General features: G+C 42.0%; 2 protein-coding genes across 4 annotated transcripts in view; one reads left to right on the forward strand and one right to left on the reverse strand.

Moving 5' to 3' along the window:
• The window catches only part of loxl1 (lysyl oxidase-like 1), a 223809-nt gene that overhangs the window by 188823 nt on the left and 7449 nt on the right, over nt 1-27537 (reverse strand). For both annotated transcript variants that reach the window (XM_058088442.1, XM_058088443.1), the window contains one exon: nt 12369-12477. The gene's annotated coding sequence lies outside the window, so the exon portion shown is untranslated. The remainder of the gene's footprint in view (nt 1-12368; nt 12478-27537) is intronic.
• insyn1 (inhibitory synaptic factor 1) overlaps nt 1-27537 on the forward strand; it is an 82811-nt gene that overhangs the window by 43896 nt on the left and 11378 nt on the right. The window lies entirely within an intron of this gene.

Here is a 27537-nt window from a genome sequence, read left to right on the forward strand (position 1 = left end):
CATATCAAGGCTTTTGAGATCTTTTGCTTTGCATTTTTTATTCCTGCCCCTGATTAAAGCACCTCTGCAAACACCACACAAGTTGAAACGTATGACTGATGTTTTGCATCCAAGAGTTGGATCCCGGCGTTACAGTTCTAAGGCCGTGTTGGTTTCAAATGTGAGCCTAAAGCATCTTGCCAGCAGCACCGTGGCATGTCATTAGAAGCACGCGTCAAGTCCAGACACAGGACTTTTTACTCAAGTGCCAAAAATCACAGCACCGAGGCAGAATAAAACCCCACAAATCTCCGTCCCTCTACAAGAAAAGAGCGGTTTGGGTCCAGTCAGCTCTGTTCCCGAGTTGGAAGGGCGAGCCCTTTTCCTTTTTTTTCCCCTTCCTGCTGGATAAATTTAAACCAAAGTCCTCTGTGCTGTAAATAGAATACTAATCAGGCCAGTGCAAAGTCAGTCGTAGCTTGCAAGAATCCGCCTCTTTCCTACCGCATTACCACGTTTTCGAGCTTTCAGGACACAGCACCCAAAAACTTCTTCCACCATTCTAAAGCTGCATTTGACACACCCAAGGCATTTTGTGACAGATTGAAGTCCGGTAATGCAATGCAGGTTTTCACCAAGCGTGACCGGTAAATTAATACAGCATGCACGCCTTTTAACTTTAGGCTCTCTGCAAGCATTACTTGGAATTCATTGCCCTTCTTACCTACGTCGGACTTCCCTCTATTCTACATTTGGAGAGTGAATACATTTGAAGCCCCAATCCATCATTTGTTTGGCTATATACAGTAAATTATTGAGCGGAGGCAGTGTTCACATACATAATTAAAGACTTGTGCCTTTTAGATGGAAAAATCTGCATTTTGTGCCTCTCAATCAATCACATTGCGGAACATTTTGAGGCGTTATATTTATAAAGATTGCTCATGTAGACCGAGCTTACTGAATGAGTAAACAGTGTTGCTAAATATTTCAGTCAAGTATTGACTGCCATAATCTTATTTTTATTTATTTTTTTCACCAATATGCTCAACATTATTAAAACAGTTGTGCATGAAATATTTGAAGCAATATTTATAAGATTTTCTCTTGAAAATAGTCAATGTTTATTTCAAGACACGATGCTGTAATATATGCACACACAAATACCGCTGGTTAGATAATGGATATCCATAAAAAAAAAACAAAAAAACAAGCAAATTATAATAAATGACTTTTTCTAAGAAAAACAATGTTTCTCCATTAAAGATTAATAGAAATGTAATGAATCCATTCCATGGTCAAATTGTCGCTGTCATTAAAATTATATTAACAATGTTTTTCAGCATGTTTAACTGTGTAAAGCTAAGTTGAAGGCTGTATTGTTAAAGTCACCCTTTGTGATGCATGTCAGACATTTGGTTTTAAAGGAAGTGTCGTAATGTTTTTAGGTATAAAACAAGTTTAAAATGAAGTCAAAGGCAGTATAATATCATTCAGTAAAACTAAAATGAAACAAAATTACTCATCATTTGACGATGCGTGTATCATTTAAGGAAGATGTATCTTTTTAACCAGTCATAAAAGTGCCAAGGAGAGAGTGAACAACTTTCTTCATTTCTGTACTACTGCTTGTCCTAATTAATGCCAACCCTTAATAAAATTAAAATAAAAGTACTCATCCTTTAATGGCTTATGTCAGAAATACAGCCTTTACGAAAATCAACTTTTTGCATCATGCTGTTTTTAACCGTCATACAAGTGTAAAAAAAATTGAATAAAACTAAAAGTATGCATGTGCCAAACATGCTGCGTTTAATGACTTCGTGCTTTTTAACTCATTCAATAGAAAATATTTATATATACTATTTTTTAAACTTGAACGCTCGTTGCCGAAAACATATTTCACATTTTTTCACGCTAAAGGCAAAAAGAGATGATGACACAGATGATGCAGTTTTCAGCCACAGGATGGCAGCACTGCATTTTATAAGAACTTGGCATGGAGTTTTAACATGTAGTAACACACTCAAGGAGGATGTGGAAGAGCATTGGAGGAGTGTAGCATGCAGAAGGTTAGGAATTGTTGGGAAAATTTAACACATGCACACACATAGTTTAGTTCCAAATATCCATCCATCCATTTTCTATGCCGCTTATCCTCACTACGGTCGCCTAGTCGCACTTGTGTGCCAAAGTGCCAAAGGAAGTATATGAGCAGTCGTACAATAAACCTAAATCCAACTGTCGGCTATTGTCTGTAGCCTTTCTTCCTGCTTCTTTGAACTGCGATGCCATAGAAAAAGTAGTCAATGATGACAAAATTTATCAGGTTTTCAAAAAATCAGAAAAAAATAAGAGCAAAATATTTGGCAACAATATATATTTGGTCCATCAGTCATATGTACCTGCTGCTCAACTCTGATTGTGCTATGTGAGTGTTGGCCTGCTATGAGAATCTATGAGACCGAATATAAGGGTGCTATAATAATACCTAATAATACCTAATAATAATACCTACCTACCTACCTAACACTGGAGATCAGTGGTGGGCAAACTACGGCCCGGGGGCCACATACAGCCCACTAAGTGATTGAATCCGGCCCGCCAGTTGCTTTCTAAGTATTTTAACTTTTAACATGACTTGCAAGTCATAAAAATTAAATAACATTGGTCGGATGTTTAAATTGCTCTTGAAAAGAGACATGAGAACATTCATTTTACCACTTATCCTCACGGGTTGCGGGGGGATGCTGGAGCCTATCCCAGCTGTCTTCGGGCGAGAGGCGGGGTACACCCTGGACTGGTCGCCAGCCAATCACAGGGCACATAAAGACAAACAACCATTCACACTCACATTCATACCTATGGATAATTTGGAATTAACCTAGCATGTTTTTGGAATGTGGGAGGAAACCGGAGTACCCGGAGAAAACATGCAAACTCCACACAGAGATGGCCAAGGGTGGAATTGAACCCTTGTCTCCTAGCTGTGAGGTACCCACTTATTATAGATAAAAACGTATTTCCGTCTGCGATTAAATGCAATTCATTGTGAGTTAACTATGGCCTGGAAATGTGATTAATCACGATCAAATATTTTAATCGATTGATAGCGTTCTTCGATTTTGCCAGTTCTGATAAAACCACAACATCAGTGCTAATGGCCGGAAATGTGATTAATCATGATCAAATATTTTAATCGATTGACAATGAAAGTAGAATTGAACCCTTGTCTCCTAGCTGTGAGATCTGCGCGCTAACCACTCGACCGCCGCGCCGCCCCATATGAGAACATACAACACTTAACACTTAAAATTAGACAAAAAAAAATCAATGAAAATTATAAGCATAACATAGTGTGTGTGTGTGTGTGTTTTAAATATATGTTCTGGTCCCCTGGATCAGAACATATATTCTGATCCCCCGGACTGCATTGAGTTAACAAACTCGAGTCAAAATATTTGCCCAACCCTGCTGTAGACGGAAGTGCCACCACTGGTACCCTTCTGGTATTATGGTGGCATCCAGCAAAAATTCAAAGAAAAAGCAAAACACACTTGTAGAATTAAACCTTCAGATGCTGACCAGATTTGGCAAGGTCTGGTGTAACATTCAGGATGGAAACGCTGAAGGGTAAAGGTTCCGCTGTTATTCCTTTGTGTTGCTTTCAACATGTTCGTCTGACTGAGCATAATGACACTGAGTCATCTTGTGCTCTTTTTCTGGAAATAAAAAAGGGGGTCAAATGCCAAATAAAAGTGATGCTAACGTAAGAAATAGTTGCAACCAGGTCAAAGCGAGTGATTATATAGGACACTGTGATGCATGTATATTTAGTATGCTGTGTCATTCCTGGTCAAAGTGGATCATATCTGACTTAGCACCATAGTTATTGGAGCCTGTACGTATTCTGTTATTTTATCTATTCCGTTGTTGGAGCACCCCCGTCCCCGAGTCAATAGAGACGCTTCACTCCAGGGTCTAAAGTCTGCCAAATCGTCCCCCACGTGTCAGCACTGTACTTGTTTTGGCCTTGGTGGACAGCGAAAGAGGGGGCGAGGAAGGTTAGGATAAAAAGGGGAGATGCGAGGACAGGGGATACGTGGGGAGGAGAGAGTCAAGGTGCTTTATCATCTCCCCTGACAACTACACAGCCGGGGAAGCGGAGTGCATGTCCACTTACAATGTGCAACCTTATCCCAGCCGGCTGCCAGCCTAGCGGTCACCTCGCAGACGTCTGGCCAAGTCCATCTATTAACCCACAACAGCTGGCCACTTTCCAGTACCATCGACTGGGCTTTTAATTGCGTTCTTCGGGAAAAAGATACACCGGGGGGGGATTTGCTGTACAATTACATTTACATTTTGATTAGTACGTCCAATTATTTACAGTGAAACAACACAATATCAACAAAACATTACACAACACATTTTGACCAATCATGTTGCTTAGTAGAAAAAAGATGAGAAAAAAAACAATGGCCAGTGGAGCCGTTTCATTACTTTACTTCATTCATTCATTCATTCATTCATTCATTCATTTTTTACCGCTTATCCTCACGAGGGCCGCGGGGGTGCTGGAGCCTATCCCAACTGTCTTCGGGCAAGAGGCGCGGTACACCCTGGACTGGTTGCCAGCCAATCACAGGGCTGCCAAGGTGCTGCAATGCTGCCTCAGGAGCACAAGAGCCCAGAAGGGAGGCTGACGTCATTGCAGCTCCCTCAGGCAGATGCAATGCATTATGGGAAAACTTTAAACGATTTGTATTTTTTTCATTGTAAACTCATATTGGTACATTCATTCATTTTGCAGGTCGCGGGGGTGCAGGAGCCTACCCTAGCTGTCTTAGGTCGAAAGGCGGGGTAGACAAACAACCATTCACACTCACATTCATACCTATGGACAATTTGGAGTCGCCAATTAACCTAGCATGTTTTTGGAATGTGGGAGGAAACCAGAGTACCTGGAGAAAACCCACACCTAGGAAGCACATGCAAACTCCACACAGAGATGGCCGAGGGTGGAATTGAACTCAGGTTTCCTAAATGTGAGCCCTGCACGCTAACCACTTGGTCGCCATGCAGCCTAGTAATGAGTTCATTCATTCATTCATTTTCTACTGCTTATCCTCACGAGGGTTGCAAGGGTGCTGGAGCCTATCCCAGCTGTCTTCCGGCGAGAGGCGGGGTACACCCTGGACTGGTCACCAGCCAATCACAGAGCACATATAGACAAACAACCATTCACACTCACATTCATACCTATGGACAATTTGGAGTCGCCAATTAACCTAGCATGTTTTTGGAATGTGGGAGGAAACCGGAGTACCCGGAGAAAACCCACGCATGCACGGAGAGAACATGCAAACTCCACACAGAGATGGCCGATGGTGAGATTGAACTCGGGTCTCCTAGCTGTGAGGTCTGCACGTTAACCACTCGCCCACCGTGCAGCCCTCAATGTAACATAGGATATTACTATTACACCTTAAGATTGAGTCTATTTGTCATTTTTCAGTTTGGTAGCTTCTTATTGACGTCTTCTTGACCCACACACTCACATAGCACAACTCTAGTTGCACTACACTTACAGACCAGCCATGGAAAAATACTGGGAGACACACAATAGATGATGCTAACTCTCACTCCTACACAAACTAAACTTTCACACTGTTATGTACACTATGTGTACTTCCATTCTGGGCTCTTCCATCCATTGTCTACATTGTAACCAAGTATATTGCTCTTATTTTTTAACCCCATTTGAACTCCCATTAAAATGTGTGATTGACTACTTCTTCCATAGGAACGCAGTCCGAAGAACTGTGAGGAAAAGCTACTTTGTTAAACTTATACCATGACCATTACCATTAGCCCGGATGACAACTTGCAACCATTACAGTTGTAATACAGAGAAATATATTTTCCCTTTAATAATAACTGGGACCCATTCCAACATATCAGCCGTCAGAATGCATCTACATAATACAACAAAACTAATTTCCTGAGAAGATGGAAATAGTCACACAGCCTTTTGTCCTGAATACGGCATAATCATCCAGGATTTATGTTGTGGGGGCTTGTATCAAATTAATTGTGCATGGGGTGAGAGGATATCGCATCCAAATGGATGCCGTTGTTGCCGAGGCTTGGAATTTTCCAAGGTTTGTCAAAAAGCCTCACACACTGCAATTACATTTTGTCACATGGGACTACGGCCTTACGACTCCGAGCTCGGAGATTTGATGTTTCCTCTTCATGCGGCTGTTGTTAAGTGTGGAAATGTATGCAATTAGTGCATCGGGGGTTGGGGGTGCGAATCTTCAGTCGGAGATGAAAAATTCAGAGAAACATTACCTCAAAAGTATCAGTATTATAATTGGAGTATCGATTTTAGAGCATGAAGAGCTGGTATTCGGTTTCGATCCGCACATCATTACTCCCCAGAGCTTTTCTTCCAGTCAATCACACACATACACACCAATGACCTGGAGAGATGCAACAGCCGCAACACTGAGCTCCTTTGGGAACCAAAGTGTGTTGTGTGTCTCAATTAGCAAGTCAGTAAACAACAGAGGAAGAATTATGATTCTAATTTTGGGATAATGCTGATCAATGAAGCAGAGTCAACAAACTGTATCATGCAACTCGGGAGCTTTTGGTTGACTTCTGAATTGCACAACTGCATAGCATTATCTGTGAAGAACCTGCAGAGAAAAGCCATTTGAGAAGAATGACCAGGTCAACGTAAAAATGAAAAATGAGGACCGGTTGACAGCAAACCTGATCTCAATCCTTTTTTTTTTTTTTAAATCCAGACATGGGAGGTGAACACTAACTGACAATAGCTTGAGGGTCCAGGGTGCTATATGGAGTAAATAGCAAAGCGAGAGGAGAGGAGAAATAAATATAACGTGTCACCTAGTGGTATAGGAACGTGCCAGGTTGGATCTGTCAGAACTTAGATGAGATTTAGAGAGGGGAGCGCCCCTCTTTCAAACAATGGTGTCCACCCACTGCGACTCTTACATCATTAGCCGCAATCACCAATGCGTTAAAAGTCAAGGTCACAAAAGAGGGGATGATGTCAGAGATGTAGGAACATTTATAATATAGAAGGCTTATTGTCAGCCTATAAATAAAACTGCATAACTTTCAGGTTGCACGGCGGTCGAGTGGTTAGCACGCAGACCTCACAGCTAGGAGACCCGAGTTCGATCTCCGGGTACTCCGGTTTCCTCCCACATTCCAAAAACATGCTAGGTTAATTGGCGACACCTAATTGTCCATAGGTATGAATGTGAGTGTGAATGGTTGTTTGTCTATATGTGCCCTGTGATTGGCTGGCGACCAGTCCAGGGTGTACCCTGACTCTCGCCCGAAGACAACTGTGATAGGCTCCAGCACCCCCGCAAGCCTCATGAGGATAAGCGGTAGAAAATGAATGAATGTACCAATATGAGTTTACAATGGAAAAAAATACAAATCTTTTAAAGTTTTCCCATAATGCATTGGATCTGCCTGAGGGAGCTGCAATGACGTCAGCCTCCCTCTGGGCTCTTGTGCTCCTCAGGCAGCATTGCAGCACCTTGGCAGCCCTGTGATTGGCTGGCGGCCAGTCCAGGGTGTACCCCGCCTGGGTACAACTGGGATAGGCTCCAGCACCCCCCGCAACCCACGTGAGGATAAGCGGTAGAAAATGAATGAATTAATGAACTTTAAGGTTAGATGCACCATAATGACTATTTCCCATCAAAGCAGCCAAATAAAATCTGCTTCTTCCTACTCTTTTTTTTTGCATCATTTGTATCTTAATTTGTACAAATATAAATGTGACGTTCATTGACGTTAAACTCAATTTTCATGCTTTTCCATTGGCAAAACCAGGTACTGTTTCTAGTACCTGATCAGTTTGGGTTTTCCATCCATCCATTTTCTATGCCGCTTATCCTCACTAGGGTCGCAGGAGTATGCTGGAGCCTATCCCAGCTGACTTTAGACGAGAGGCGGCGTACACCCTGGACTGGTCGCCAGCCAATCACAGCAGTCTGGGTTTTAAGGAAGCTAAACAACTGTGACCTTGTTAGACGTGATAAACTGCCCAATCTGCCTTCAGTTGCCGGGATGTTAAGCACTGAGCTGATACTCCATTGGCGATGCACTTGGGTAGAAATGACAAAAATTCATAGTCAACATTATAGAGTTCTCCACACACCACCAGTCTCCTCTCGGATAAAACGTGTCTCCTTTGAAAAGTCAATACAAGAGATTACAGCTGCAACTGACGATTATTTTCTTAGTCGATTAATCTGAAGCTTGTTGTTTCCACTAATCAAGTAATCGGTTAGGCCCTAGGCAGACTAAATCAATATGAACCAAACACACAAACAGTTAGTGGTTTTCGTCCATAATATATCAGAAAGAGGCAAACATGTCGATTATTGTTTTCCAAAGTCAAAACTGATGTGTGGATGTCTTGTTTTGCAGCCAACACAAATATAATAGCTCTGCTTTCATGGAGGACTAGGGAAATTAAAAAAACACATTTCAGAGGATGAAATCAGGACATTTAGTTTGATTTAATATTCATTCATTTTCTACCGCTTATTCTCATAAGGGTGGCAGGGGGGTGCCGGAGCCTATCCCAGCTGTCTTCGGGCAAAAGGCGGGGTACACCCTGGACTGGTGGCCTGCCAATCACAGGGCACATATAGACAAACAACCATTCACACTCACATTCATACCTATGGACAATTTGGAATCGCCAATTAACCTAGCATGTTTTTGGAATGTGGGAGGAAACCGGAGAAAACCCACGCAACCATGGGTGGAATTGAACTCGGGTCTCCTAGCTGTGAGGTCTGCGCACTAACCACTCGATCGCCGTGCAGCCCGGAAAATGTTATATATATTATTATTATTACACCTTTAGATTGAGTCTGATTGAGACAAACATGAAAACACTGTATGTTTAAATTCAACAAGGAGTAGGAAGAAGCAGAGCTTATTTAATGCCACCCCTTCACTTCACTGGGTTCTGCTTGAAAGGCACAAGCAAATAAATGTCTGATCTACTGCTACAACCCTGTTTTTTTGCAGTATCTCCATGAGAAAGAGGCTATAAACTGTGCATGGGCTGCCTGGTGGGTGGTGCGTGTAATATAAATATAACAGCGTAAGGGAAGGCAGCACAACTTCATCATCTCAGGCTCATGTTTTTTCGGAGGCAAACATGACTGGGCTAATGTTGCTTTATTTGAGAAGAGCTACCCTGCCGACAGTCACGAGTGATGTGAGCAGAAAAATCCACAGCAGGGCCTGGCCGGCAGCGTTTGGTATCTAATCAATCGGCCGTGGGAGGACAACAACACAACAACATGCGCTCAGACGGGAACACACACCCACTGTAATCACCCACAAATGCACTCCCTCCCCATACCATCTCATATCATCCAGCAGATACTCACCAAGCCCACGCACGCATCAATCACGTGTGCTTTTTTTTTCCTGTTGTCATACTCAAATATAAACAAAGTGTCATACACACTCGTAACGTACACACCACATTCAGCTAATCAGCCAAAAAGACAAATTCCGATGTCACTTGCCTTGCTTGTTCCACATTGAACACATGACAACAACTCAGGAGAACGAGGATCTCTAGTAGATCTGCAAAAATTAATCAATGAATCAACTATTATCTAATAATCCACAACTATTTTGGTATTCAGGTCTTTTTTTGTTTCATTACAAACCAATTGTCACAGTGTAACTCGTCACGGTGGACAAGTGTTTAGCACGCATGCCTCACAGCTAGGAGACCCGAGTTCAATTCCACCCATGGTTGCGTGGGTTTTCTCCGGTTTCCTCCCACATTCCAAAAACATGCTAGGTTGATTGCCAACTCCAAATTGTCCATAGGTATGAATGTGAGTGTGAATGGTTGTTTGTCTATATGTGCCCTGTGATTGGCTGGAGACCAGTCCAGGGTGTACCCCGCCTCTCGCCCGAAGACAGCTGGGATAGGCTCCAGCACCCCTGCAACCCTTGTGAGGAAAAGCCATAGAAAATGAATGAATGAACAAACTAAATGTCACGGTGTAACTCGTCACGGTGGACGAGTGGTTAGCACGCATGCCTCACAGCTAGGAGACCCGAGTTCAATTCCACCCATGGTTGCGTGGGTTTTCTCCGGTTTCCTCCCACAGGAGGCTCACACTCTGTGTGGAGTTTGCATGTTCTCCCCGTGCATGCGTGGGTTTTCCCGGGTACTCCGGTTTCCTCCCACATTCCAAAAACATGCTAGGTTAATTGGCGACTCCAAATTGTCCATAGGTATGAATGTGAGTGTGAATGGTTGTTTGTCTATATGTGCCCTGCGATTGGCTGGCATGATCGCGACCCTTGTGAGGATAGAAAATGGATGGATGAATTAAAGACACAGCGACACTGTATCCTCCAATAGGATAACCGTGATGAGTGACGATTGCTTTTCCCAATAATCCTGAACACTTTCCTCCAGATCTCCGAGTTATGAGCCATGTCGGAACCATGAAGTAAAAAGAACCAGAGTACAAGTGGGTTGGTGTCACCTGACGTGGCCCTCATGGGTGGACACCATTCCCAAGGAGCCTGAGTGCTTTTCTCTCGAGCTCTGATAGCATCAATAGGTTTTCTCATGTATGCCACAAACCAAGGCAAGTAGAGCCAAGCGTCTCTAGTGTTGACCTGTTATATCACACACATCACCAAACATATAAAAGGTACATAATTTACCTGCTAAGTACAACAATACAGCTGAAATGCTGTTTTGGTAAGTGTTATGTACACAGACACAATTCTGTATGTTCTTCCTGGTTGGCTAACTTACTTTCCAACCCTGTAAATTTTGTCCCACACTATATAAATATACTGACCCACCACTGTCCCCGTCCTCGTCGGCTCTTGAACTTCTATCAGGCGCTCTTCCTCCAGGCTGCAGCAGGACTGTTATCTCCCCATCCAGCCCTTCTGTCATCAATCACAGCTTAGCTCCCATGAAAGGTCTCAAAAAAAAAAAAACAGTGGCCAACTGAGGACTCCCACTTATATGGGGCCTGTGAGCTGCATTTACGCATGAACACCGATCCCATGGATTATTAATGCCACGGCTGCTCAAATGTTTCCTGGAAAAGTGCAGAATTTGCGCAGCAAGCTTTCATCAGAAGCTGTAAACATTGGTTGTTGCATCATGCAGACCAAGGAAATGATTTGTTGGCTGGCTGTACATATAAAATGCAAATTTCCACCAAGCAGAACAACTCAGTATGACATCTGTTTGCATTTTTACAGGGTAGGGGACCAAAAAAAAAAATCATGGTTATTTTACTTACTGCAGTAGTACAGTGTGATATAGCAGTTGTAGGTTTTTGTATGACTTTTAAAGATAATGTAATTCCCGGAATATCCAGCATACCAGTATAATAGCCGCATCCATAATTGTACATACAGTATATAAGTCTGTTGCAGATGTCCACATCATAACATAGTTATGACTTTGTCAGTCTATCTTTTCCCTTTGTTGCCTCTATCTTGGCGACTTCCGTCTCCAAGGAAAATTAGACCATTAGCTTGAGTTGTCTTCTTCATTATGCAGTAGTCCAGCCTTTTGAAACACGTCAGTTGGTGTAGCGTCCGAGACTAAAGTCACTTTTTGACAATACAAAAGCTCACAAACTCTTTCTAGCTCCGAATGCCAGGTGACACACCCCAAATACCTTCGCCCCTAATGTAGTGTCTGAGATGTAAAGTCTCCAACGTCACTCATCCACCTACGCTAAATCAACTGTTTCAATAGTAAGCAGCCCAAACAGAAACTGTAGTAATTCTACACTTGATCCAACATACTTAAGATCTGTCAGATCAAAACACGATCGCTGTATGTAAGACTTTAAAACGTGATATCAGCGTCCACTTCACTACTCCCTGAAGCTGCACTCTATGGGAGGTGTAGTTTTTGCCATAAATTAGCACTGAACAAGCCACATGACAACAAAGTAGTTTCTTATTGTTATGGACTTATTTAAGCTTTTTGTCTATGGAATTTTACATTGTAGATTTATGTTGGTTTTAGTAGCAGTTCAGTGCGATTTTTATAGCATAAAATGTTTTTCTTGTTTTTCTGTTTTAGTCTACGTCCAAACTAAACACTGTTTAAAATTTGGCACTAGTAGGCGGTGTACTGTATATACACGGAGGTCGAAAAATACCCGTTAGCTTGGCACAGTCAGGATGATAATAACACACCTGCCCACCACTTTGGCATGTTAATAGTGTCTTTGGTTCTAGGCACTGTTATAGTGGCTTTCAATTTGTCAGACTGGCTCTAGAATAAATTGTTGATTACTCACTTAAGTGGAAAGTATTTTCCTCCTCTCTAAGATCACTTGGTCTTGTCTTTTCTTGGAGCGAGGTAGCACCTCTCCACACACCAGCATGTTTCCCAGCCAACGCTGCTCCCTATAATCACACGAAACACACAAATGAAGTGACACGTTCTGCACCATTAATCAAAAGGGGGACATGTATTTTCTGCATATTTCCTGAAATAAGCAAGCAATCAATATGTTTATGAGTTTTTCAGTAATAACTCAATATGTAATTATTAAGATGCTGATGCATGCACATTGGCTAATTGTTTTCATGATAGCATGACTGGTGAAATCCATCCTAAAAAGAGGTTGGGGGGTGGCTTTTATAGCTTCTCACTGGAGAACTGTGCCAGCACATCTGGTTTCTGATGATTTCATTTAATCAATGTTTGTCTTTTTACACAGAATAAAGCCTTGCAATATGTATGAAAGGGGCAGAATACATTTTGTACCATACATCAGACGTCTAAAATTTGGTCTACTTGTTTCAAGACACAATCTTCATGATCAACTTGGGACATGAGAATACTGCGGTGTCGAGATAAGATGCTACACTAAGATATCAATTATCGCATTGACCCCCCACCCAAAAAAAACACAACCCCTGCTTTTCCAGAACCAGTTTTGGAAAAAATATTTTTATGACCGCATTCCCCACATTTGCCTTCGTTTTTTGCTTGCTAACAACCTTTGAGACACTTTTTTAGCTGCATCATTTTCTCAGGCCACTGGTATGTGTAAGTGACAGGAAGAAAAGCTCCTGCCATTTGGTTATTTTGCTTGGATGAATATTTCAGCTTATCAATCGAAAAAATAGTGTCTTAAAGGGGACCTATTATGCTTATTTTCGGCCCTTTGAATTGAGTTGTGGACTACGAAAGAGCAGCTACACACAATTACCCACACAGATCTTCCAGAATCTGCACCTATTCCTATTCAAGCTGCACAAATGGTCTGTTTAATTAAATTATTTATTCATTAATTATTAAAATTATTCATTTGAAATTTTTATTTTTTTATGATTAAAATTTGGAGGAATTATTGTGAAACATATGTTTTGGTTTTTATACACAGTCTCAGTTATTGTACAGCCAAATTGAGGTTCCAGTATACAATTTCCAGCCACCCATTTTCTTTGCTGCTTTCTACTGTTCAATAAAAAAAGTATTTTCAAAACAACTCAAAATCATCATTACAGTTAACAAATATGTTCATTACTTGTATTGTTTTTTTTTTTCCTCATACAAAAGCCGACCCAATCGACCACCCTGGAATGGATTGGGGTTCTTCTGTATTTTTCAAACGGAATCAATTGCATTACAACCATTAACAATAGCAGACATTTCCTTTAGTATTCATTAATTTAACTGATAGTTATTGGTGCTAACATGCATATTAAGAGCTTTTAACCACAGTAATTGGGGCTAGACAGAACATACGCCATCATTTGACACTTTTAAGAGTTCCCACAGCAGTGAGAGCGTAGTCGCTGTGGACCTTATCAAAATGCAGCAAATGCCTAACAAGCTTGCAAATGCACGTCTCTATTAGGCCTCTCAATATCGTTCCCCGGCCGGCTCGGGGGGGGGGGGGGGGGGGGGACGCTTGTTCGATGGCATAATACCGATGATGACAATTCAGTCGGCACCTCTCTGAGATGAGACTCTAATCACTTTATTGATAACCCTGATAGCCCATTGCGGTTCACGGCTGATATCCCACATCACCTCACATTCTGTGGGTGTGAAATTTGGTGACGTTATCGTCGCTCATCGGCCAATACGAGACGTTTTGTCCTCATGTTGTGTTTCACAGCTCATCTTACATTAGCACAGCCAAAAATAGCCCTAATGGGACTTCAAATGATGACAAACGTTATCTGGCAAAAAAAAAAAAAAAACTGTTGAAAGATGTTATCCAAACAATGATGGCGAGATGCGTTGACGTCTGTCACCCTGATGATGGATTGCCCCTAGCAGATTCTTCAGGTAGATTTTTGCGGTTGCTGTTTTACAAGATGCAGCGTGGGGGTGGTGGACGGTAGAGTGTCTATAAATAGCAGAGCCGGGTGATGGCGAGAGAGGTATGATGGAGGCAGGTACGTGTGGCACAGCCAGATGGTGTCTTGTGGGGGAATGTCTCCCGGTGATTTTGTTTGCAAATAGGTCTGAGTTTAAAAAAAAAAAAAAAAAAATCTCTCAATCCCACTGCCATACATGATGAAGGTGTTGCAGACGCAAGGATGTTCACACAAAGAGAGTGGAAACGACGCACGGTGACAGGTTTTGTCATTCATTGAGGCGGCCGCCCTACAGGGTGTCACATACAGAAACAGCAGAAAGCAATGACAAATTGTTTTTGGGAGAGAGAGACAAGCAGGAGAGTCTGTCCTGTCAATATGACTCGTCTCCTCTGCAGAGAGAACAATTTGATAGTTTCCACATTTCTTGTCAGTTCCCTAAAAGCTTTTAAAAAGTGCCGCAATGCCAAAACACGTATTTTAGGTTCAATCTAACCAGTTAACCCTTAACCAATGTGATGGTACAATGTCTGGATAGGTTCCAAAAATAGCCTGCAATGAATGAAATTTGCAAAGTAGCAATGTTTTAACGCTGTAAAACCCCTCAATATACACATTATACACTTTCCTCACAATTCTTGTTTAAACGCTGTCAAAGTTGAAATTCGCTTTGAATTTTAATGAATAAACTACTTGGTTGGACACAAGAAACTCCTTACTCACTGACTGTGGATCTTCACCATTCGGCTGTGGAGTTTTTGTGTCCTTGTTGTAATAATCCCCTTACTCTACCTAGTAACTAGCTGTTTGATAGCTCGCCATCATAAAGCTAGCCATGACCATAACATGAAGACGGTCTACAGCCAATCAGGACACACAAGACAACAACACTCCACTTCCCACAATGCAATTCTTCTTAAAGGACCATGCTTGGACTGTAACAGAATTCTAACACTGTAAAATTGTTTTTAAAAAGCACTAAAATTGCATTTTAAAATTCAATTAATTAGTGAATCTGCAAAAAATATGAACTGCAATGGAGCGAGGGAACACTGTACACATTTTTTTTACCTTTATGGTACCTTTATGGGACCGCATTGCTATCCGATAAGTCGTCAGTGATCACACAATTTGAAATGCTTTCAAATTGTATTAAAAAAAGAGCTGTACTGTTATCACCAATGCAGAAGATCAAGCGAGCCCAGAATGAAGGCATACAAAGTCAATGGCTATGTCACACTGCAGGTCGATTCCAATTTTTTTGCTCATTGTAACCTGTATGTGATATTTTCATGTCAGTGTCAACAGCACAATTCAAATTTTTTCAAATGCGACTGAGGCCTCATTTGTATGTGGATATAAATCCCATATGTAGCATGTGATGCGACTACAGTATGAAAAAGTCAGTATGAAATGACTTTTAAATAGTGTCAGTGAAGCGTCTCACAGTTCCCGCCACACAGACACGCTCTTTGGAAGAGATGTCATAGCAAGTTCTCAACAAACAAATCTGTTTACTATCTTTTCCATGGTTTATCTGTGAGTGTTGCACACATTTTAGTTGTGCTGTGTGAGTGTGTGTCACGAAAGCCTTCTGTGAGATAATATCTAACAGGACTGTGTCAGGGCGGCACGGTGGTCGAGTGGTTAGTGCAGACCTCACAGCTAGGAGACGAGGGTTCAATCCCACCCTCTGTGTGGAGTTTGCATGTTCCCCCCGTGCATGCGTGGGTTTTCTCTGGGTACTCCGGTTTCCTCCCACATTCAAAAAAAAAACATGCTAGGTTAATTGGTGACTCCAAATTGTCCATAGGTATGAATGTGAGTGTGAATGGTTGTTTGTCTATATGTGCCCTGTGATTGGCTGACCACCAGTCTCTCCCCGCCTCTCGCCCAAAGACAGCTGGGATAGGCTCCAGCACCCCCCGCGAGGAAAAGCGGTAGAAAATGAATGAATGAAAGGACTATGTGGGCAGCACGGCGGTCTAGTGGTTAGCGCGCAGACCTCACAGCTAGGAGACCAGGGTTCAATCCCACCCTCAGCCATCTCTGCATGTTCTCCCCCGTGCATGCGTGGGTTTTCTCTGGGTACTCCGGTTTCCTCCCACATTCCAAAAACATGCTAGGTTGTCCATAGGTATGAATGTGAGTGTGAATGGTTGTTTGTCTATATGTGCCCTGTGATTGGCTGGCCACCAGTCCAGAGTGTACCCCGCCTCTCACCCGAAGACAGCTGTGATAGGCTCCAGCACCCCCTTGTGAGGAAAAGCGGTAGAAAATGAATGAATGAAATCAGTCATGGCGTCCCACAGGGGTCCTTGCTTGGACCACTGCTGTTAAAAGTCTTTACATGATAAAATACATTTTTTTGTTAGTTATCGGGCTACTTACTGGTCCCGATTGGAAGAAGTAAGCAGGGTTTTTTTTTTTTTTTTTGGTGGAATTGTACTTGTACCTAGTGTTTACAGGCATGGAGTACATGCGAAACATAGATGATACGCCCAAACAGAGATTCAAACCCTTAATCCCCTGACTGTAAGGCCAACATGCAGCCCCCTTTAAAAACCTCTCAAATACATTTATGTGAAAATGACGCCCTGGAATCCACATCGCCGGGCCTACGCATCATTGCCTTTGTGTTGTGAGCTCACTGATGCACCTCATATATCCTTTCAAGAAATCTGTCCACATGAATCTGCGTCTCAGCCCAAATCGCCCTTCTTTAATATGCAGCCCATCATCCCGTACTGATGCTGTGATTCATGAGGAGTAGCGGTGGTGAAAACATCTTATGACAGCCACAACTGAGAGCAGATCACAAAGAAAAGATGAGATAACGCAGCAATACATGCGGTCTACTACTACTGTTACCTTTAAGTAGCAGCAAGGGTTAAAGTAAAAAAAATGTTTATCTTTTTTTTTTTTCTTACATGCAATATCTCCCAATTCATTTAAAATCAGGTTATATATATATTTTTTTGTAAGCAATGATATATGGCTCCACACAAGAAAAGAAAATTGGAGCACACTCCCATTAAGATAAGCACTGCAGCCTGGAGGAAACCTAGAAATGCCAGTGGCATATTGATTGCTTGGCCTGTATTAATAGAAGGGCCAGTCGCTGCTCTCTCAGCCTGGACTTCTTATCCCAAAGTCACGGCCCAGCAGCGATCCTAATGAAAACAAGCCCCAAAGCAAAAAAAAAAAAAAAAACAATTAAAAGAAAGTCCATTTTGGGGTAGATTTGTGTGAAATTGTAGCTGAATGTTGCCAGGTAACACATGAAAACAAAACCGAAAACCCCATCCGAACGCCATCGAAGCAGGTGCGATGATTATTTATTAACTTTAACTGCTGCTCAGTCATCACACGTAGCCGTCAATATCGGCTAATTAGCATCATCAAGTATGAGTTACTGCGAGAGAGGGAGCAATAACCGCAGCGGCTCCACAGCACAAAACTACTTTGCTAAACTTGTTTTCATCAGCCTCCTGGAATTTTAAAACACTTTTACGCTTTGCTGCTTTCTATCCGAGCTGACGCGACAGATGTTTGCGCCACAAATTCATCTGGGGGGGAGAGAGCCAATACTTTGGAAAAAGGGGGAAAACTTTCCCAAAAAAAAACTTTTTAACTTGTGATTGGATTATATTCTATCTCTTAATCTAGGATAGTCGACTTCGGTGCTTTTAGTTCCCAGGAGGAGGATGAGGACGGTGATGAATGGCTTCTCTGGTAGGCTACTGTTTTCCTAGCCATGTTATATGCACTGTTCGATGCTGCTTGGATAGAAAAGACACAGAGACATGTTGGGGAATTAAAGTAGGCTCAGAGGTTGTTAGCAAGGAGTACTTATGACGCTAATTGTAACATCATGCTGATCAATGAAGCATCAAAACATCGAAACTCATCAAACGACTGTTGCGCATTATCGTTGTTGCAATGTTCACGTTTTTTGGGACCGCATTGGTATCGGGAAAATTGTATTTAAAAAAATGACCATTATATTCGGTTACATCGTGGACTCATTCATCAATGAGGAAGAGCTAGCAAAATGACTATATAGCAGTCGCTATGCCCCTCATGAAAGTGAAAGTTAAGCTTATGTGAGGGAAAGAGACAAAATGCACCTGTTATGTGGACACCCGTTGTCCCAGTATTTTTCCATGAGTCATATCTAAGTGTTGCACACCTCTGATTGTGCTATGTGAGTGTTTGTGTCAAGAAGGCCAAGAATGCATTGAGCTAATAGACTCAATGTCAAGGTGTAATAATAATAATAATAATATATATAACATTTTCCAGGCTGCACAGCGGTGGTCTGTAAGCGTAGTGCAACTCGAGTTGTGCTATGTGAGTGTGTGTGTCAAGAAGACGTCGATAAGAAGCTACCAGACTGAAAATATACCGAGGTAATAGACTCAATCTTAAGGTGTAATAGTAATAATCTATGTTACATTGAGGAATATCATGTTTACATCATGTGGTTAGCGCGCAGACCTCACAGCTACGAGTTCGATTCCACCCTCGGCCATCTCTGTGTGGAGTTTGCATGTTCTCCCCGTGCATGCCGGGTACTAAGGTTTCCTCCCACATTCCAAAAACATGCTAGGTTAATTGCTGACTCCAAATTGTCCATAGGTATGAATGTGAGTGTGAATGGTTGTTTGTCTATACGTATGTGCCCTGTGATTGGCTGGCCACCAGTCCAGGGTGTATCCCGCCTCTCGCCTGAAGACAGCTGGGATAGGCTCCAGCACCCACTGCGACCCTCGTGAGGAAAAGCGGTAGAAAATGAATGAACGAATGAATGAATGTTGTTTTGTTGGGGCTGCACGGCAGACAAGTGATTAGCACACAGGCCTCACAGCTAGGAGATCCAAGTTCGATTCCACCTAAGCCATCTCTGTGCGGAGTTTGCATGTTCTCCCCGTGCATGCATGGGTTTTCTCCGGTTTCCTCCCAAATTCCAAAAACATGCTAGGTTAATTAGCGACTCCAAATTGTCCATAGGTATGAATGTGAGTGTGAATGGTTGTTTGTCTATATGTGCCCTGTGATTGGCTGCCGATCAGTACACCAGAGTGTACTCCGCCTCTCACCCAAAGACAGCTGGGATAGGCTCCAGCACCCCCTGCGACCCTCGTGAGGAAAAGCGGTAAAAAATGAAATAAATGAATAACATTTTCCTTTAGGAATTCTGGGAAGTATCATGTCCACAGCACAGTCATAGAAGCCATAGCTTGAATCGGGATTAGTGACTTCTCCATGGTAACCCTAGCCTTGGATAATGTCTATAAATAGAACTGTCTTTTTGGCTTTTGGCTGGGAGGGGCGGTGGGGGGCTGCTAATGAAAATTTTTTTTGCTGAGTGTTTGCAGTTTCACCCTCACTCGTAAAAAGTTCCCGCCAATCTCACCTTCTGCTATCTACACATAATCCTTCCCTCTGGGAAAAAAAAAAACAAAAAAAACACCAACATATCAAAAGACAGATATTTAGATGCATTATAGATTGACATCATAATTATTCCTTTTATTTTACAATTCCTTAAGCATGATTACACTCAAGGGTGTCCTTCCTAGCTCACTTCTTATTTTCACGACTGTCATGCATCACGACATTGACATTAATGAGAGCAAAGCACACCCTTGAGTGTAATATCGGAATTTTACGGCACTTACCAACCGCTCCAAAAAACAAAATAAACAAATTCATGTAATAGGTCAGCACACACACACACACACACACACATGTAGAGACACAAAAGAATGAATTAATACTATCGGTGTTATCTGTGTCTCTTTGGCTGCATGGCAAACAATCAGTCACCCTCAGCGGACCTCCATGTAATGAAAGCAGCTTTACTACGCTGCTAAATCGCTCGACCTTTAGTGACGACCTGGAAAACATAGACGTTATCTAGTCTGTGTCGAGTCAGCTAACCAACCTGCACTAATGTCTCACATACTGTCGGGCTTTTCCCAGAACAGAATAAAAAGCATGTCGATACGGAAAACTGCTTCACCGACTCAATCTGGTAGACTTTTGCTACCACGCCCTCGCGACTTCAAATGGGTTTTTAAAGTAAAAATATTATTAATATTAATAATATTTTTTTTCTTCTTTATTTCGAACATGAAAAATATCCAAAGCACAACAAACCAACCAAAATCAATACAAATAAAAATACTATGTATATATAAACGTACACATGTTCGAAAGGGAGTGGGAAGAAGTCAAGACTTATCTAGTGCCACACCCCCTAACCACCCAGATTCCAACCTCATCCCAACAAAACATATATTATTCCTTGTCTACAAAGAATAAAAACCCCATATCTACCCTCACCCAGCTTGAGGCACCCAACTACGTGGCAAGAGCAACCAGTTCATTATTAGTCATCCTATCGTACATCGTCCCGTACAAAAGAAAGAAAGAAACCACCCCTACTAAACAGTCTCCACACTAGTCATCACAGGCTAACATGGATATAAAAACGCCAATGTTATGGTATTGTTTCAGTGAGATTGAAAAATAAAAATATGTGAAAGAAAAAAATAAAAATATTCTTTAAAATACCTCAAATTAATGAATCACACTTCAGTCTTACTACTTCCCAATTGTCACTGCTATCCCAACTACAGTGTTGTTCACTTCCACTTACTTTATTCTTTTAGTTTTTTGTTTATTTATTAATTTATATAAGAACTATAAGAACATATATGCTACCAATACTGGTTTAAAAGAACATACTGGGCATAAAAAAGGCAAAATGTTTGTTTGGCCCCAAACTAATGACTGTCTGGTATTCATGTACATGTCTGTAAAACAGTCATGTTGTTACCGTTGGCCGTGCATTCAATGATAGCTAACATTAGGAGCTAAAGTTGGTCAAACCTCTATCATTCATTGACAAGAAACATAACTAATATGTGTGTAACATGGGTGGAGTTACCTTCTCAAAGCAGGAAGAGGGCGGACATGCAGTAAGTTTGAAAGTTAGCTCCCTCCAGGCAGCGATTTATCCCTGACATACAGCAGCTTTAACTCGTAACATTGCAACTTCTTCTTTATTCATCTTTTTTTTTTTTCATTTTAGCCCTAATCCTCTTTTGGGATGTTTTCATGTAGGCTTTTATTTTTAGAATGCCGACCATGTTAGTAGGATTCCTTATTTCTAATTTCAAATAGCTAGCGCTGTTGCACATTGGTTGAGTGGTTAGCATGCAGGCCTCACAGCTAAGAGACCTGAGTTCAATTCCACCCTCGTCCATCTCTGTGTGGAGTTTGCATGTTCTCCCTGTGCATGCGTAAAATTATAAAACATTTTTTTAGAGGGGTTTGTAGTCAAAATAGGTTTGTCCCAATGTTGTGCATTGTTAGCTAGCTCATATTAACTCGTTTTCTGTTGTCATAATGCACAGAAAAGGGAAAGAAATATGTGTTCATGTTTCATATAAGGATTGTGAATGATGGGTAAAAATAAATAAAAAAATGTGCACTTCCCCTTTAAGTTTAAATATTTTTCCCCCACAGTGTTAAGGACTAGGATGAAAGATTGGATTTGGCAATTTTCTTTTCTTTTCCCAGTGCAGGTCTGCTCCGTTTACCCACATAATCACCCGTACATTTTATACCGTGACAAACCGCAATCACTTTAGACCTTGCTGGCTTTATTGGAAAACATCCTGTTGTTAAAGGAGGCTGCGCTCGCCCAATAAAAAAAAAAAAAAAAAAAAAGTCAGTGTGGACTGGCGAGTTCACCTTTTCCCTCCTGGCATGTGACCTTACAATACTCTGGTCTAATCTCAGGGCTATTTCAGCTTGACTGAGGAGCTCCGTAGCGTGACATTATCAAGTTTTTTTGTGTTTTTTTTTACTATTTCCTGGTCACTCAATAAAGGATTTGAGCCTCTATTCTTCTATTTAAACACATTGATTGTTGGGATGTGGTGAAGGGATAGGATTAAATAAGATCTGCTTCTTCCTTCTCCTTTTCGGACAATTTTTGAAACAATAAAACCTCTCCGGAAAAACGGTGTTAACCTTCTAAACTTGCCGAGCCGCCAATACGGTGCCTTTAATGACTCAAGAAGGCCACCATTTCCTAAAGCTCCCGGAAGGGATAAATGAGGCCCATTAAGTGGTGAAATTCCTAATGATGCTTCTGATTAGTGACTTGTCCTCACAGGCATCACAGCTCCGTTTAACACTATGAGGCCCGACATGAAAACGGCATCAGACGTGCGCCTAATGAAGTTTAGGGCTTATAAAGCCTTCCATGACAGGATAATTAGAGCAAAAGCTTGCAGTCAACACTTCAAAAGAACACCTCAGCCCCCCCCAACGCACCCACCCACCCCGGCTCATCTGCATGGGACCAATCAAGATGACCTGACCTAAATCAGAGCCAAGACTTAATAGCTGACGTCTGGCACCTTCACAGGGACTCGATGTCGTCAGTTTCGATTCAGCGTCAATCCTCAAAATGCATCTTTTTCAGTTTCAGAGATTATAGCTGGCAAGACACCAACGATTTGTTATGAATTGGATCATATAGCTGCCATAAAAGGTCAAATCCATATGTTTTTTGTTTGTTTTTGGGGGGGCTCTAGCATTTTTAAACCATCTCCCTCAAACTTTCATTGACTTTTCAATGAAAACAATAACCCATTTATTTGAAAGGTAACCACTCCGAGAGTGTCAACATAGCGGAACTTTAAAGGGGAAGTCAGTTTTATGATGCTGGTTGACTTCCAAGTTGTTCTAATTTCAAACTGTTGCCATCATGAAAAAATATCCAGCAATGTTTAAACTGCTTTTAATAGCTTTTAAACCAATAGGACTTAAGCTCTTTGTGTAGAGCGACACTGACATCTTATGGCACTAGCAGTGCTTTAACTGTTATACCCTCTCTGTACGAAATAACAAATTAAAAAGGCATAAGACAGTATGCTGGTATGCACATTCATACCTATGGACAATTTGGAGTCGCTAATTAACCTAGCATGTTTTTGGAATGTGGGAGGAAACCGGAATACCCGGAAAAAAACCCATGCATGCACGGGGAGAACATGCAAACTCCACACAGAGATGGCCGAGAGTGGAATTGAACTCGGGTCTTCTAGCTGTGAGGCCTGCGCGCTAACCACTTGTCCGCCGTGCAGCCCCTAATTAATATATTAATGTTACTTAATATTAAATTGTTGTCAGATTCTGAAAAAGACAGGTCATGTTATTCATTGCTGTCTTCTATTTGGATATTTATTCTGTGCATCCCAATTCCAATATTCCGGTGATCCCTACTTTAGAATTGTCTTTTGAGGTGGGAATTAAAATATTTAATTAGTCTGTTACCAAGAATTAATTAAAGGTTCAGTTAAACAGTTTGTAGTACACAAATCTTATACGTGATTATGACACCAATTTGTGGTTGTGTTTCCCCGGAAAACAAACACTGAGGACATTTTGTAGTTCCTGTGAGCAATACGAATCCTGGGACATCAGCTTATTCCTCGCGGTCGGTCCAAACGCTCCCAAAATGCAGTTGGAAGAGAAGGTGTTGAAGAAAGTGGGCTATGTGTTTATGGCAACAAGTCAACTATGATAAATGAGCTTGCAGGAGGTGACGAGATAAATCACGACGGACGGTGCTTCCCGATCTCCTGACTGTATGGCCAACATGCTAACCACTTGACCGCCGTGCGGCCCTCTTTGCACATGATGATTTACATGACAGGAAATGATTTTAGAATCAACTATTTGCAAACAGTATGCGTTCCAAGTGCACGTGATGCTGTTTTGACGGTAAGCCACATCCAGTGCAGGTGCAGGACCGCGTCATGTGACACCACCAGGAGGAAATAATAACACTTAAGAAGTGTTTGAATGGCCCCGGCGAACACATTCCCCAGGAACAAAACAAAAGCCGACGCTAGACGCCGGATGCTTTATAATTAACAAGCGAGCGGCTCCAGAAGAATCCTCTTGGCCCAATTCTGAAACTGAGTGGTGGAGGAGGAGAACAGATGGTCCGATGCCACTCGTAATGAAACGATCCGCTGGAAGTTCACTCATATATACGGCATTTCAGACCAATCCATGAGGGTGTTACGTTTCATTTATTCCGGCAACTCACATCTGATTTATTTACATATGTAATGCTCGTTGAGTGCGTGTAATTGGCCGATAAATACCGATATATTCAAAACTAAGCGCTAACTTGGGACATATTGAGAATCATCTTCATGTGAATATTGTTTATGTTTATTATTACATGACTATGGTTATAGTCACACACATGCACAGCAGCCTTTGCTAATGCTAAGCACCGGCGGTGTCATTTCTAGCCAGGTGCAAACAGTCCCTTTAATGAAAAGACATTAAAGTGCCATTTCAATTTGAGGTAGTGCAAAATAACACACTTAACCACCACGCAAAAGTTTCACGATCAGTTCAGTAACAATTTGTTTTTATCCACACATCCTTTTTCTATGCCACTTGGGTCACAGGGGTAAGCTGGAGCCTATCCCATCTGAGTACGGGAGAAGAAGAGGTGGGGTACACCTTGACACAAATTCCGAAATTCCAAAACTGATTTGGACAAGAGAATACTATCTGTTTTTTTTTTTACAGCAGTGCTTCTCAAACAGTGGGGTGTGTACCCCACTGGAGGGTAGGTTGGGTGGGGTACTATCAGTAGCCAAGTTTACATGAGGAGTTTTTCTCTTTCCGAATGACCATTCCGAAAACAATGGTATACATGGAAAGGAATATTCCAATCTCTTGTCTACATGCGCCGCTATAATCAACCAGAATAGTCAATGAGGCATGCCCAGTAAAACGTAAACACCAACATCACGTGATACCGACTTCCTTGAGTTTTTCTTTCACTTGTTGGAATAACTCCGTATTGCCAGTTTTCCGTTGGTGCAGTCTTGAAATTTAGTTTGGATCAAAAAAAAAAAAATCTGTTTTTGGCAGTCCAGTGTCGATTGCTCGCCTCCATTTTTAAAACTGAAGAACGTCCCGAGCTGCGTGTTACGTCATATCTGAGCAAGCGCTGAAAGAACGCACCCGGGATGAATTTAATCAGGAAAAGATCAAATTCAATCTTCAGAATATTTTATAACTAAACTCGGGACATGTTTTATATAGATATATTCTTTTTTAATAAAACTGGACTTGTGAATGGCGTATAGAAGGGTTTAGATTCTGTTCCACAGATGGCGCTAATGCACACGAAAGCTGCTTGCCAACCGCCAATAAACAACAGAAGAAGAAAAACACCACAAACAACTTTCCGATTGAGCGGGTACAAGATACCTCAATCGGATTGGGGAAAGGAATATTCCACTCCTTTGAATCCGATTATATATTCATTCGGATTGGCAATTTTCTTTCGGAATGAGGTGTATACAAAGGTTACATTCTTTCCGTTTGAGCAAATAAACCGAATGCAATTGGAATATTTGGGTCCATGTATATGTGGCTAGTTTCTCAATAGTATTTCAAATCTGTGCATTGTAAAAAAAAATTTCACAACAACAATAAGATGGCTAGTTTGGGTACCGTTAATGTTGACATAGCCGTAACCGTGCTCGGTCCCACACTGTGGTCAATCTGTGTTTTCCCCAGCATGGCTTCACAGCTTTGCAACATGACTGGCACAGCTCAGCCCACAACAAATCTGGCCTAGCAGCTAAAAAAAAAAAAAGTGCCACAAATGGAAAAAGCTAAAAGAACTAAATCCTTCTATAATGTTCTCCAGCACTTTTCCAAATGATACGAACAGAGGGCTGCTCGGGTGTGAGTAGGTTCCCACTCGTGATAAATAAATCATGATACCAGGTGGAGCTGAATATTAGAGAGAAGAACTCTTGTAATGATGGACCACATGGAATCCATTTCCCAAAACGCTACTCTACACGCTCTGTGAAGAGTTTTTACATTACTGACCGTCAATGTCTTGCGTCCAAGTGTCCCGTCGCCCGCCGTCTGTGAAGCCTTTGGTGTGTCAGAGACGAGGCTCTGAGTGGCCTCTTTTATTCTGACCCTCAATTACACAGCCCAATCATCTCTGACAGGTGTCGAGGTAGAGTAATAAACCCTTGGCTGATGCCTGTCGAGGCCGCCTCTCCATTAAAGCGCCTCCGAGAGCTGCGAAATGACCCGACAGTGTGTTGATCAGGTGCTGTGACCACGGTTGACTCTTGGCTGCTGAAGGAAAAAAAAAATGGACCACATGTGCTTAAAGGTGTAACGGGACATGGACCGTATGCCTGATCCGATTTTTGCAATATGGCGGAAAGGGGTTCAGTGATCCCTCGCCATGACATGTTGGGAATGTCACAGCTTCACAATTACTTAAAATATCTATTGTTGGGGCTGCACGGTGGATGAGTGGTTAGCGCACAGGCTTTACAGCTAGGAGACCCGAGTTCGATTCCACCCTCAGTCATCTCTGTGTGGAGTATGCATGTTCTACGCCTGCATGCGTGGGTTTTTTCCGGTTTCCTCCCACATTCCAAAAACATGCTAGGTTAATTAGCGACTCCAAATTGTCCATAGGTATGAATGTGAGTGTGAATGGTTGTTTGTCTATATGTGCCCTGTGATTGGCTGGCGACCAGTCCAGGGTGTACCCTGCCTCTCGCCCGAAGACAGCTGGGATAGGCTCCAGCACCCCTGCGACTCTCGTGAGGAAAAGCGGTAGAAAATGAATGAATGAATGTTGGTTTGTTGGGGCTGCACGGTGGACGAGTGGTTAGCACACAGGCCTCACAGCTAAGAGACCCGAGTTCAATTCCACCCTTGGTCATCTCTGTGTGGAGTTTGCATGTTCTCCCCGTGACTGCGTGGGTTTTCTACGGGTACTCCGGTTTCCTCCCACATTCCAAAAACATGCTAGGTCCAAATTGTCCATAGGTATGAATGTGAGTGTGAATGGTTGTTGCAAATTGTACATATTTTGATTGACGTGTGTCCATGTTTCACATAAGGATTGTAGATAATGGCCAGAACCCCCCACCCTCCCAAAGTGCAGTTTTCCTTTAAATGATAAAACTGAGGTATGTACTGAACCATGATTATAGCATCCCATTACACCCCTACAAGGCATACACA

The sequence above is a fragment of the Doryrhamphus excisus genome, chromosome 12 (genome assembly GCF_030265055.1).
Source record: "Doryrhamphus excisus isolate RoL2022-K1 chromosome 12, RoL_Dexc_1.0, whole genome shotgun sequence".
Lineage (NCBI taxonomy): Eukaryota > Metazoa > Chordata > Actinopteri > Syngnathiformes > Syngnathidae > Doryrhamphus > Doryrhamphus excisus.